At 41.2% G+C, this 14,222-nt stretch overlaps 1 protein-coding gene across 1 annotated transcript in view; it reads right to left on the reverse strand.

Moving 5' to 3' along the window:
• LOC310985743 (uncharacterized protein) overlaps positions 1-14,222 on the reverse strand; it is a 204,856-nt gene that overhangs the window by 93,683 nt on the left and 96,951 nt on the right. The window lies entirely within an intron of this gene.

A 14,222-nucleotide genomic window follows, 5' to 3' on the forward strand; every position in this document is an offset into this window, starting at 1 on the left:
AATCTATCTATCTATCTATCTATCTATCTATCTATCTATCTATCTATCTATCTATCTATCTATCTATCTATCTATCTATCTATCTATCTATCTATCTATCTATCTATCTATCTATCTATCTATCGTTCTATCTATCATTCTATCTATAGATCTATCTTGAACACACAGTTACATATCAGTACATACAACATAATAAATTTGCTTCACAAAAACACTTTTTAATGTGATGATAAACACAATTCAACAACAAAAACAAAAACACCCACTAGGATTTGTTTGCACTCACTGCAAAAACTCAAAATCTTACCTAAGAATATTTGTCCTATTTCCAGTCAAAAATGTCATTTCTAGTCAAAACAAATCTAATTTTACCTAAAATAAGACTCATCACATAAAAAGTAGCTTGTTTTTGACACATTTTACTTCAAGCAGATTTTCACTTGAAATAAATAGAAAAATCTGATAGTGGAGCAAGTTTTTCTTTCTTATTACAAGCACAAAAATCCTGCTTTCACTGGCAGATTTTTCTACTTATTTCAAGTGAAAATGATCTAAAAACAAGTTAATTTTTAGGTGATGAGTCTTATTTTAAGTGGAGAGAGATTACTGTAGTTTTGACTAGAAATTAGACAAATATTCTTGGAAAGATTTTGAGGTTTTTGCAGTGCACTTTTAGTTTAAACTCTTATTTTCTGCAGACTGTGGATTTTCAGTAAGATTTTTATGAGGTCTGCACATCTGCACGAGAAGACGCTGCACATCTGCACTGTTTGCGTGTGTGTGTGTTTGAAAACAGATGCAGTTGTGATTGTGTGGCGTGCAGTCGCCGTATGTTAATCCTCATTGAAATATTGCATGAGAGGGAAAATACCTGAGGAGGTTCTTTTTTTTTTGTTGGATTAAATATCTATAGGACGGATTAAACACCAGATTAGTCGGCACGTTTTACTGTATGGAAGCTCAGGGCATCAGTGTTAGTCAGGTGGAGCTGTAAACTATATATGCTAAGTGTTGGCTAGTGCTAAAAAGCTAAAGTTAGCATTAATCTCAACAATATGTGATAAAATAAAATAAAAACTTGATTCATTTACTCTCTAACTGTCTCCACTGAGAAAAACAACATGTTTTAGTAATTCAGTTTTTCACACTAATTTTCCTCTAAACTGAAGTTAGCATGCTAACCAGCTAGGCTAGCCATTTTCCAATAGCCTACCGAGTCACTGACTTAAACTCTTGACGTGTAACATTATCATTTTTGCTTTATTTTTTCATGTAATATATTTTATATGAGTGTTGTTATAATGTTGCATTCATATGTTTCACAATTTTTCATGTTGTGGTAGCGCAACATGATTAGCCTATTTCCTATTTTAAAAATCTTCAACACTCTTTATTCTGTTATAGAGATTAAATAATATAAAATACAGTAAAATAACACATTTCACAACATCTATAACAACAGTTTAACTTTGAATGACCTGACCGAAATAAACACATTTTCATTCATTCAACAGATGGTCAAGAGCCGGCAATGCACGACTTCTGTTTAAAGGCAAGGCAAGGCAAGGCAAGGCAAGGCATCTTTATTTATATAGCGCATTTCATACCAAGGCAACTCAATGTGCTTTACATAAAGACAAAACATTAAAAAAAAGAAGAAGCTTAAGACAGAATAAAAACAAACAAAATACTAAAAACAGAGTTAAAAGCAAGAGCAAATAAAAGATAAAGTTTTAAGTTCTCAGCTATAAGCACATGAAAAGAGAAATGTTTTTAACCTGGATTTAAAAGTGCTCACAGTTGGGGCTGATTTCAGTTCTGCTGGTAGTTTGTTCCACTTGTGTGCAGCATAACAGCTAAATGCTGCTTCACCATGTCTGGTCTGAACTCTGAGCTCCACTATCTGACCTGAGTCAGTAGATCTCAGAGCTCTACTGGGTTTATACTCTACTAACATGTCATTCATATATTCTGGACCTAAACCATTAAGTGATTTGTAAACCAGTAGCAGAACTTTAAAATCTATTCTGTAGCTGACTGGGAGCCAGTGTAAGGTCTTAAGAACCGGGGTGATGTGATCTGATCTCTTTGTTCTGGTTAAAACTCGAGCTGCAGCGTTCTGAATGAGCTGCAGCTGTTTGATACTTTTTTGGGGGAGACCAGTCAGAAGACCGTTACAGTAGTCTAGTCTACTGGAGATAAAAGCATGAATCAGCTTCTCCTGATCAGTTTGGGACATAAAACCCTTAATTCTGGATATGTTCTTAAGTTGATAAAAGGCTGATTTGGTGACTGATTTGATATGGCTGTTGAAGGTCAGATCTGAGTCTATCAGCACGCCAAGGTTTCGGACTTGGTCTTTAGTTTCTAAAGACAGTGACTCAAGGTGTTTACTGACAGCAACCCTCTTCTCTTTATTTCCAAAAACAATGACCTCAGTTTTTTCTTGATTCAACTGAAGGAAATTTTGGCTCATCCAATTTTTGACTTGCTCTAAACAGTGACATAATGACTCTATTGGACTGCAATCATCTGGAGACAGTGCAAGATATATCTGTGTGTCATCTGCATAACTATGATAGTTGACATTAGAGTTCTGTAGAATTTGACCCAAAGGCAGCATATACAGGTTAAACAGAAGGGGTCCAAGGACTGACCCCTGAGGAACTCCACATGTCATAGCCACTCGATCAGATTGATAACTACCAATGGTCACAAAATAACTCCGTTCCTCTAAGTAGGACCTGAACCATTTTAGGACTGTCCCGCTGAGTCCTGCCCAGGTTTCCAACCTGTCCAGCAGTATACTGTGATCCACAGTGTCAAACGCAGCACTGAGATCCAACATGACCAGAACTGACACCTTGCCTGAGTCAGTGTTCAGCCTTATGTCATTTAACACTCTAATCAGAGCTGTTTCTGTACTGTGGTGAGGTCGGAAGCCTGATTGAAATTTGTCAAAGAGTCCACTGGAGTTCAAGAAGTTGCTGAGTTGATTAAAAACCACTTTCTCAACGATCTTGGCTATAAAGGGAAGATTTGAGATGGGTCTGTAATTGGTTAAAATGGTAGTATCCAATGTTCTCTTTTTTAAGAGTGGCTTGATGGCAGCTACTTTCAGGGGTTTAGGAAACGTGCCTGATTGAAGTGAGCAATTTATTATTTGCTGCAGATCTGTTTGGACAGAGCTTATAATAGTTTTAAAAAAGTCAGATGGTATTGTGTCAAGACAACATGTCGATGTTTTAAGATGCTGAACTGTTTCTTCTAAGGTTTTTTGGTCAACTGTATTAAACTCTGATATTACAGTTGATTTATTCCTAGGTGATTTTAGGGATTGCATCATTGTATTATTTTGCTGATTTGTGTTGATATTTAGCCTTATGGATTTGATTTTTTCATTGAAAAAGTAAGCAAATTCATTGCATTTTTCTGTGGAAAAGAGTTCTGAAGCTATCTCTTTTGGGGGGGTTGTAAGCTTATCAACCATAGCAAACAGAGCACGAGTGTTATTGATGTTCTTATTAATCATTTCATTAAAGTGTTGCTGTCTAGCCTTGAATAAACCATGGTTAAAATTATAAAGACTTTGTTTGTAGAGGTCATTGTGGATTTGAAGTTTAGTTTTCCTCCATTTACGCTCAGCTTTCCTGCATTCTGTTTTCAGAGCCTTTACCATCAAAGTGTTCCTCCATGGTGTTCTCTGTCTGGTCAAGGTCATCTTAGTTTTAAAAGGTGCAATGGTATCAATGACATTTGAGATTTTGCAGTTGAAATTATCCAGGAGTTCATCAACTGTCTCTGCACTCACAGTTGGTGACATGACTATAGCCTCCATAAACTTAACACTGGTATTCTCATTTATGAACCTTTTCCTAACAGATACAGAGGGTAACTGCATGTCCGGAGTTATCTGTAAGTCAAAGAACACACAGAAATGATCAGAAAGAGCCAAGTCCTTGATATCAACAGAAGTAATGTCAACACCTCTAGAGATAACCAGATCCAGAGTGTGGCCTCGGGTGTGTGTGGGCCCTTTCACATGTTGGGAGAGGCCAAAAGTGTCAAGAAGAGAGCAAAGTTCTTTGGCATTTGTGTCCATGTTATTGTCAATGTGAATGTTAAAATCCCCTGTTATGATAAAAAAGTTGTAGTCAGTGCAGATAACTGACAGCAGTTCGGCAAACTCATCAAAGAATTTTCCTGGGTATCTTGGTGGTCTGTAAATAATTAGGAAGAGAACTTTTGGATCCCCCTTTACTAAAAAACAGAGGTATTCAAAAGAGCTAAAATCACCAAATATAGTTTCCTTGCACTGAAATACAGATTTAAAAATGGCAGCAACTCCCCCGCCTTTCTTAACACTTCGACACTTATTCATAAAACTGAAATTTGTTGGTGCAGCCTCATTGAGAATGGTAGCACAGCTACATTCAGTTAGCCATGTTTCACTAAGAAGTAAGAAGTCTAGATTATAGGTCATAATGATGTCATTTACTAACAAGGATTTGTTGGCTAGTGATCTTATATTAAGTAGCGCTAACCTTGTGGAGATAACAGGAGACACTGGTGAGTTTCGAGGCTGACAAGCTATACTCACTAGATTGGTAGATTTAATTGAACCCTTTTTATTTCTCACCAGTTTGATCACTTTTCTGTTACCCGTCACCACAGGGATTGAGAAAGCTGCCTGAACTCCATAGGGCCCTGACTTTTCCTGGGAAAGAGCATTCTTGATATCAGTATTGCAGCCTGGACCCGGCACATATCATTCAGACTCAATGATATGATGATTCAGAGGAAGTGGGGGGGCTCGGTTGCTTTTGGTCGAGGGTTGTTTCTGACGCGGTGGAATGGGAGGGGGTGGACGATGTGGGGGGTTAATGGGGGAAAATGTGAGACCCTGGCGTGGTGTTAGTTGGATTCCACTAGTGATGAAGCTCTTCATCCTGTCAGGGAAATCCAGAAATGGGGAGTCAAGACTAGATGAAGAGAGTTGGGGGCTGGATGGGGTCCGGGGGGTTGAATGTTGGGAGTCTCCTGTTGGGGCCGGGGGAGACTCTCCTTTTGGGGCTTTTGGGGCTAAGGGAGACTCCTCGTGTTGTGTTGTTGGGGCTGGTGGATAATCCACTTGTTGGGGTGCAGATGATGACGCTGTTGGGGCTGGTGTATAATCCAGTTGTTGGGGTGCAGATGATGACGTTGTTGGGGCTGGTGGATAATCCACTTGTTGGGGTGCAGATGATGACGCTGTTGGGGCTGGTGGATGATCCAGTTGCTGGGGTGCAGATGATGATGACGTTGCAGGTTCTTTCTGAGTCTGCTGTCCTCCGTTGTCAATCCTTATCTCAGCACCCTCACCAGAGCGCTGTCTTATCTGCTGTTTTGGATTGTTTTGTCCCTTGTCCTTGACAGGGACTGCTGGTGCCTGACGCAAAAAGTAAAAGATGTTGGCACTTAGCAGCTGTACTCCTGACTTGTTAAGGCTAAATCCATCTGCCTTAAAGAGGTGCCTGCGTTCCCAAAAGATGTTGAAGTTGTCAATAAAGTTCAGTGATTGAGCAGTACATGTATCTTTAAGCCATCTGTTCAGCATCATCAGCCTGCTGAATCTCTCATCTCCTCGCCGAACTGTTGGCAGAGGTCCACTGAAAAACACCTCAGTATTTGAACACTGAACTTTGTTTATCAGTTCCATGAAGTCTTGTTTTAATAGCTCTGATTGTTGCTTCACAACATCAAGGGCTCCTGTGTGTATGATGAGCGATTTCAATGTTGGATGCTCAGCAACAATCTTCAGGATCTTTTTTGAGACATCAGACACCATGTCATTGGGAAAACACAGTACCTTGGTGTTGTTCTTGTTGCAAAAGCGTTTTATGTCATTCACAGCTCCGTCACCCACTATCAGTGTTTGAGGCCCAGTGGTTAGCTCTCTCTGTAGCCCTTTAGCATCAGATTTAGCCTCATACCTTTCTCTGGTCCTGGGAGATGAGCCTTCTTTTGGGGAGTCTGGGTCCTGTGAAAGTGGAGCATATCTGTTCACAAGTAGAATCCCTGTGTCTTGGGGCAGTTTGCTCGTAGCCTTGGTCCGTGGTTGTTTTGTCCGTGGTTTTGGGGTTGAGGAGACAGTCCTGTGTGATGGCAGTGCAGGCCACTCGGTGTCGTAATCCATCTCCGGGTGCTGAGTTCTGCCTGATAATCGTCTTCCCATGTTTGAGGGAGGTATTTTGTGGTGCTTTGGCTTTGCACCAAGAGAGTTCCAGGGAGCACTGTTTGATTTACTCCCATTTACACCTGGCTCCGGCCGTGCCTTGGTTGTGCCCGTTAGCCTTGTGTTAGCCTGCTCCCTTTCACTGTTTTGGAATATCGGCAGAGTAGTATCATTTCCATATTGTCCATTTATCTCCACGTTCACTTCGAGCCGATGCATTTTTGTTTCCAGTACTGCTATCTTCTGGAGCAGTTTGTGGTAGTCCTCCGTGGAAAAGGGAGGCATCTTGCTGCTAATTAGCTTCTGTTAGCTGAGCTCCTCAATCCCGGTCACAACAGTGCCGGGTTTTGCTGCTGATAAGCCACACTCTCAGGGTAAAACAGTTTAAAAAACAGTCGTAGCCTCCAGTAACTATCATAAATTAGGCTCCCAGTGATATGTAGGTATCCAGGAAAAAATACAAATAAATTTCAAAAGGAAAAGATTGCAATGGAAAAAGAAAAGAGAGAGTGAAGCGGAGAGCAAAGGAGTGAAGCGTCTGCTCTCAAGCAAAGCTCCCCAACAGAGTCAAATTATAGCAAAGTCGTTCCACATTTGGACAAAATAATACCTGAGATTGATAGAGCACACATGTGAGTTGTTCATCACAACAAAAATTAGTTTGTGTCTGTCATGTTATCTTTTAAAAAGACGTCTATCTGAAAAGCGTTAGGCCTACTTTCGTTCCTGGTCCTTGTCAGATGGAGGAAGATGCAGCTTCAACTCAAACAGCCGATCAAAGTGTTGGATCATGTAGGCTAATTAAAACATTTGGTAATTAAAGAGGAGATGGTTAAACGACCTAATTCCCTGTGGGCTCAGTGTTTTTGTCACTGACACCAGTATCAGATGATGATGCAGCTTTTCATCAGACTCTCAGCAGCTTTTCTCAGCAGCCTGATGAAGCTAAATCTTGATTTTCCTCCCTGCATCAAACTCAAATCAGCAGAATCGTCTCCGGCTCCGACTCTAAATCCTCAACGCGCCTCCAATCCCAGGATTTAAAGTCGCCGCTGAACTCTCAGGTCGTTACACACAGACAAACAGCTGCTAGAGATGTTTGATGTTTGAGTGTAAAATGTCTGTCAACACTAAATATGACTGTTTCAGTTCTCATATAATGTTCACAACAACTCTTTGTTTCTTTGTTGTGTTGTTTTGAGTTTTTTCCAAAGTGGAGATCAGCAATAACTCACTCACTTCAAAAATCATGAAATGTTATCATTATAAGGTAAAATAAATAACAGGGACATTTTTACAATGTGTTAAGAAAAGGTCAAGCCATAAGTTTCACTTCTGGCTCCAAAAAAATCCACAAAACAAGTAACCAACCAAAATCTTCTGCTCTATGTAATCGCCTCTGTTTGAAATGTGCTACTGTAGGCCTACATTAGGTTCCTCAACCTTTCAGACCACGTGCCACTATGGGCCCTAGTTTCGTCGACCAGGTGAAGTCTAACGTCAGCGCAGCTTCGCCACGCCAACGGGGTGTGGCCCAGGTCCATTTCGCAAGTTTGGTGGGCCGCGCAGTCAGACTTACGCCAGCGCAATCCCTCCCCTCGTCCCTCCCACCGGCGCAAACGGCAAAGAGGGAGGAGAGAGGGCGGAAGGGAGACAGGAGGAGGAGAGAAAGGCGTGGAGTGGGTTTGACACAGCCGAGTCAGATCTTCACCAATCAAAGGAGCTCCTCTCCTCACCTTTAACTGCGCGGCGGGTGATGCGCGCTGCAAGTTTGTCATTTTATACTTTGACATGGACGGAGGAAACAGCGACGCCAGAGGCCGAACCTCTCCCCGGAGGAAACAGCTGTTTCCCCGGAGGTCCGAGCTCAGAGTGACCAACAATGAGTTTACTAATATACTTAACCAGGATTGATCTGATACACTGAGAACCCCTACGCAATCTAAGAAACAACAACTAATAAACTAATAAAGAAACTCACATTTATTCAAACCCTGTGTATAAGATGAGAGGTGTAGGCTACACTAATCACAACATAAACACACACCATGTGGATGAAATCAGTGTAAAGGACAAGCTCTCTCTCTCTCCCTCTCTCTCTCTCTCTGTCCTCCTCTCTCTCTCTCTCTCTCTGTCCGTCTCTTTTTTTCTCTTTTTCTGTGATAGAGATGCTGAGTATACTGTAGTAGGCTATATACTGACTATCTGATACCGAGGCTGTGGTGGACTAAGAGAGATAATGATTTGTGTTTTGTTTTTCATTACGGCTGCGTGATGCGGTCGCACGCGGTTATGAATTAATAAGTAAATAAATAAATAAAGCGATCATCACAAGGGCAGAGTGGTATCTCAACACGGCAGCGACATGCAGTCATCCACCCTCAGTCCTGCTTGGGACATCCACAGCTGCTTTTCAGTGCCAGTTCGTCCCTGCTGTGTTAATTCAGGTGGAGTTTCCTTTACGCACCGACAGCCTTTGATCTCTGCTTTGATCTGACGTCAGATGTGACGGGACAATCTATATAGATATAAATTCACGTGTTGATTCCGTTAGTTGCATTAAATAGTGGTTATTGTGGATATTTATTGCATTGAAATGTGTCTGGAACTGTGGAGATCTGCCTGTGAGGTCTTGGTGACGTATGTGCACTGCAGGTCAGTCAGCCAAACTTGCACTGCACCTGCTGCGCTCCGCGCTGCGCTGAGACTAGACCTGGTTGGAGGTGGCGAGCTTTCAGCGCAACTTCGGCGGGACATTTTCGGACGAAACTTCCACTGCACCAAGCTGAATCTGTGACGCCTCCCCCTGCTGCGCGGCCACGCCTATCTCAGCGCAGCGCGATCTGCCAATCTCCCAATCTGACTTTGCGCTAGGCTGCGCTGGTCGAAACTTGCATTAGACCGGCTGCGCTACCTTGCGCCACCTGCGCTGCGCCAGCAAACTAGGGCCCTATGTGTCAAACCAAATTTTGTGTGAAAAGTGTCACTTTCTATGTAGGCCTACTGAAGAAATTATCCCTAATCATGTGGAATAACTGATTCCCATGCAACAGCATCAGCAAGACTAAGCCACAAAATCTCATCTCAAAAACTCATCAACAAAATGCTTCTGCATTAAAATTAAAGAATAGCCTAGGCTACTCTGTTAGTCTGCAGGAGCTGTTCATTATGTCATGTAACATCTCAAGCATTAAACATTTGAGCTGCAATCAAAACCAGAGATGAAACAACCAGCAAAAACAATTTTTGAGCTTGAGTGTGTGCACAACTTTTTATCTCCCCACTTGATATCAAAATCGGGGACATTTGCAGGGACAGCTTTAACACTAGAACCGCCGTGAGGTCATTTTGACCTCTCTCGCTTCTTAAAATGCATGTAACTCTGTTTGCGTAAAAACCCTATGTCTCCCAGTCGATGACTTTTCCTAAAAGTGTATTCTACATCATCTTATGCGTTTTCGCGATTCTAGTATAAAAGGGAACGAAAAAAATTGTGATTTTACCTAGAACCGCCAAGAGGTCATTTTGACCTCCATTCATTCTAATGCAAAAATGGTAAATGGACTGCATTTATACAGCCATATATATTATATAGCCAGCCAGACACACAGCTCAAAACACTTTATAGTAATGCTTCACATTCATATACACACACATACTTTACAAAAAAATAACAATATTCGTTGCTAGGCAACCAATATAGACAACTCTTTATTTTTCTATTTTTCGAACAGTGTGTGTATATAAAAATGTATAAAATTGATTTTCCAGTCATTGCAATCTGGGCTAAATAATGTCCATTTAGTCACTCAGTTTGTCAGTTAGTTAGATAGATAGTTATTTAGTCATTTAGTCATTTTGACCTCATCCCACAACACAACACGAGTTCAGATATTAAAAAGTTGTCAAACAGTTAAAACAGCTGTCAAACAGATAACAAATGAACATTAGTTCATAAACATTGAACATAACAATGACAGTCCCTTGCTCTCATGAGAGATGGACATGAATTCAGAAATTTTTAACAATTTTGAAAAATTTTTATATACAAACAGTTCGAAAAATAGAAAATTAAAGAGTCGTCCATATTGGTTGCCTAGCAACCACTATTGTTATTTTTTGTAAAGTATGTATATGTATATGAATGTGAAGTATTACTATAAAGTGTTTTGAGCTGTGTGTCTGGCTGGCTATATAATATATATGGCTATATAAATGCAGTACATTTACCATTTTTGCATTAGAATGAATGGAGGTCAAAATGACCTCTTGGCGATTCTAGGAGTACATGGAATGTTGGCGGTTCTAGACGTCCCCAGTTTTTGGGAACAGTCACAGTCCCCTATTTGGGTGACGAGATGTTGGTCACCCGCCACTTACTGGCTGTTAGCTTGTTAGTTAAAATGAGCTAAAAAGATTTTAAAAACGTTATTATTTGGCGTGTTTTTAACACTAATAGGAGTAACAACAAGCCAACAGGCTAATAGACGTTGGTTAGCCTGTTAGCTTGTTAGCTTGCTACATCGAGCTAGAAAGATTTGAAAACTTTATTATTTGTGTTTTCAACACTTATTATGATTGTTTCAATTCTTATATGATATGCACAACTCTTTGTTTTTGTTTTGTGAGTTTAGACACAGGCAGCAGAGGTCAGTAACAAGCTAACTGGCTAATAGTCGCTGGTTAGCATTTGATGATTAATGTAGCCTAATTTTTTATTTGTAAATTATTTTATTTCTGTTCTCTTGTGATGTTTTCACCAAGTCAAACTCTTGTGTCAGAGTCGCTTTAAAGGGATAGTTCAACATTTTGGCAAACTGGCCCATTGCCATAATCCCTATAGTCTTAGCAGTAGGTTTGTTACCTTTATTTGTCGGTGCAAGCTATTTTTAGAACGGCGGAGCAGAGCCGTGAGCTGCTCAGAGCTACGCTACGGAGGCTCATTATGGGATTTCTTGGTTTCCCTCATCAAACTCATCAAATACACAATCCAACAACTCCACAACGCTCTGGTAGACAAGTTGTGAGCTGCACATTCACCACGCTATGAGATAATAACACAACGTTACGAAATGGAGCCGTTTTCAAGGTAAATACAGAGACTGCTTGCTGAAAAACTGTCCCTGAAGGCAACGCGCATCAGTGGTTTTGCATGAATTTACCTCTAAAACAACTCCGTCTCGTAACGTTCCATTATTATCTCATAGCGTGGTGAATGTGCAGGTCACAACTTGTCCACGACAGCGTTTTGGAGTTGTTGGGTTGTGTATTTCATGAGTTTGATGAGGGAAACCAAGAAATTCCCTTAGCCTCCATAGCATAGCCCTGAGCAGCTCACGGCTCTGCTCCGCCGTTCTAAAAATAGCTTGCACCAACAATTAAAGGTAACGAACCTACTGCTATGACTATAGGGATTATGGTGATGGGCCAATTTGCCAAAATGTTGAACTATCCCTTTAAAGGGGAAATGCAAGCCCGATTGCTTTCCCTCTGTGTTGCTAACCCTCCTCTCCTCCATGTGCATTTGTTTTCAACGAAGCCACAAAAGTGTGGAAGAGGAGGAGGAGGAGGAGGAGGAGGAAAAGGACCGTGGTGTCAGACGGGGCAATGGGATTACCCAGAGTTCCATCAGTGGTGTCATGACAACTCCGGCTCTTCCCATGATGCTTTGCTCCTGCACCTCCGTGCACTCGAACCCGGTCCTCATATTATTTCTGCACACTCAGCTCGCCACGTGAGGAGTAATTACAGCCGCCGTCTGTGCAGCTGCAGGCCGCTGTAATCCTTCAGGGACAAATCCAACCCCCCAACCCCCCACCCCGCTCCCCGCTCCCCCCGCCGAGCGGCGAGCTTCCCGCTGGGCCGCATCCAGACAGATGTTGAACCTGACAGCTGGGATGTGGACGTTTCTCTGATCTAGATTGGTCAGGACAGGAACAACATCTGGACACCGGAGCAGGCGGCGGTGGCGCTTCCCAGGCTTTTTAGTTTAATTAAAGGGATTGTAAGTTCACCCAAAATTAAAATTTCTCACTCATTATCTCCTCCCCCTCATGTGGACTAAGGGCTGGGAGAAGTTTCAGAGTCCTCCGTGGCTTCTCTGAGTTACAGGGGGTCTCAGCGTAGCAGTGCATGTCCATATAACGGTTGCTAATGGATACCAACTGTCTTCGTAACAAAAAGACACACCAAAAAACATCCAAATACCTCCATGCTGCTCGTCTGTAATGTCCCTCTTGTATTGAAGCCCTGAAATGCGAAATTGTCCCGAAAATTTTTTAATAAGTCTATATTTCAAGCTTGTTTTGTAGCGGAAGCTTCTCGAAGCTGGACAGACCCTGGTTCGTCAAAAGAGGTTGGATGTTTTTTGGTTGTGTCTTTTTGTGACGAAGACAGTTGGTATCCATTTGCAACCGTCATATGGACATGCACTGCTACGCTGAGACCCCCTGTAACTCAGAGAAGCCACGGAGGACTCTGAAACTTCTCCCAGCCCTTAGTCCACATGAGGGGGAGGAGATAATGAGTGCAATTTGAATTTTGGGTGAACTATCCCTTTAAGAGAACACACTGACGAGCGGGTCGGAGGTGTCGGAAGGTTGCTGACTTGGACCCGAGGCCTCTCTGACCACAGCTGTACAGACTGGTTTTGTTTTGTTGTGAAACATTCAAACGACCAATCAGAGCCTTTGAACTCTCACCACTTCCTCACTCTGAAGTCATTTTGCTGACACATGATTGGCTGATGAACCTACAGGTGTTCCTAATAAAGTGGCCCTGCATCAGCGAAACTGCTAATTATGGACATTATCCAAAAAAAACCGAGGCCAAAATGACAGAAGCTGACGAAGGACATGCTCACAAATATTTTTTATCATACCTTTTTACAATAACAGAATAACAAAAAGAAAACAAGAAGATCAATAGAGAAAATATCGATTGATTGATTGATTGATTGAAATGTTTATTTCGAATATGAAAAAGGAAATTAAAAAAGAGAATAAGACAAAACATTTAAACATGAGATATAGAAATACATATTCGAAAAGGAGTGAGAAGAAATAAAACTTATAGACTCCCACCCCCTCTCCTTAAATAATGAATAATTACCTAACCTGTCTTATGTTACAAAAACATGAATAAAATTTACATATACACCTAGTACAGAATTTATACATACATGCACATATACCTACACAAACACATATCCACATGTAGGCCTACATACTAGAAGTTTCCCTTTGCATCTTGTCTCTCAATATTTGTGGTCATGGCCTTTATAGGCTTCCGTACCAAATGAAAAAACATGGTTTTATCTGTAAAGTCCATTTTCAGATCAAAATAAAAACACCACCGGTCACTGACACACTCTACATAGAGAAGTGGAAATCATTTATCTTTGGATTAAGAATTTACAGACACTAACATCTGGTTTATATAAGCAAAACGAGTGAAACTAGTGTTTTTACCCGTATTCACCATGAATACACCACAGTTTTTTCAGTGATTCATAAAAACACAGAACTGTAATTCACATGAAGTTGTGAATGCATCGCCGTCCCCCTCCTCTGTGGATGCAGCTAATTTAAAATAAAAAAAACAACTCTCTCCTCCGGTTGTTGTGATCTGTTGCCGAGGCTGCTGTGTTTTTGTCACCGTGGCAACAGCATCCAACTTGCAGCAGAGTGAGGAGCAAAGCCTCTTATGGGATTAGAGCTGCCGTCTTTTACTGGGTCAGACACTGAAATAATTACTGAAACAGAACTTTATATCACTAACTGGTCGGCTCATGTCCTGGCTCACGTGACCACAGGAGATTTATTTAGTTTATTATTTATAACAGAATGATTTAACGTGCATTTGAAAAATAAAACACATAGATATTCATATATAGCCTACATGCACAAAATAAACATATAAACTGGATTCAGGCCACTGCTGTCAAAACTATATACAGAAAATGAGGTATCAAGGTTTGAACACCAGGGGGCGACAAAGCCCATTTTCC

This window comes from Trachurus trachurus (genome assembly GCF_905171665.1).
Source record: "Trachurus trachurus genome assembly, chromosome: 1".
NCBI classification, from domain to species: domain Eukaryota; kingdom Metazoa; phylum Chordata; class Actinopteri; order Carangiformes; family Carangidae; genus Trachurus; species Trachurus trachurus.